Genomic DNA, 885 nt, shown 5'->3' on the forward strand with positions numbered 1-885 from the left:
ACTAGCCGTTGGAGCCTTTTGTGGGATTTTGGCTCCAAGTAAGAGATGTGTCTTTGCTTGAACCTGGACGGTTTGAGGGGATAAGAGAGCATTCTTGGGACCTTCTTGGATGCTGGTAAAGTGCTGATTTCGTGCCTGGTCTGAAGAGAAAAGAGCTGTTGGACATTAATGTCGGTTTTCTCCAAATAAGGCAAAATGGTGTAAATGAGGATCCTCCTGATCCAATGGGGGCTGGTGCATGGAATGAGCTCATAGAACTCCTTTGGCTTGTGCATAATATCTCCTGGATGCCTTGGTTTAGTCTGGTTGTCTTCTGGTCGGAACTGATTGGCTTGGAAATGATCAAACCGAAAGATTGTCCAATCTTTCCATAAATAGCTCCGGTTTGATTTAAGTGAGTCTTCATTGAACCAACTGATCTCCTGGGTTCTGGTGTAGCTAAGGACTCCTGGAATACCTCCTGATTGGTTGGAATGATCTCCTGGACGCCAATGTCTGGTTTGAAGCTGATTGAACCGGTTAGCTTCCAATTGAGGCAAGTGTAGAACTGGTTTGACCGGTTCTGGCAAAGTGGTCATAACTCCTAATTTCCGTGGCCATTTCTCCTGATATTGGGCTTTCTGGAAAGATGAGAGATCCCTATTGAATCCAATGATTGGATTTGGTTCAGGCCGCTTCTTCATTGGGCTTGAATCTCCTTCAAAAGTCGGGTACTCGCAGATGGATGGGCTGGAGAACCTCCAGTTTGTAAAATCCATAACTCCTTGGTCCGGTACGATTTTCTGGAACTTCCAATTGGACTGGACTCCTTCTTGAGTGTAGAGTCCATTAAAATTTGTTTCACTCCAAAACTCCTTTTGGTTGTCGAGATATACGCCGTGGACT

Source organism: Raphanus sativus, unplaced genomic scaffold (genome assembly GCF_000801105.2).
Source record: "Raphanus sativus cultivar WK10039 unplaced genomic scaffold, ASM80110v3 Scaffold1244, whole genome shotgun sequence".
In the NCBI taxonomy this organism is placed as follows: domain Eukaryota; kingdom Viridiplantae; phylum Streptophyta; class Magnoliopsida; order Brassicales; family Brassicaceae; genus Raphanus; species Raphanus sativus.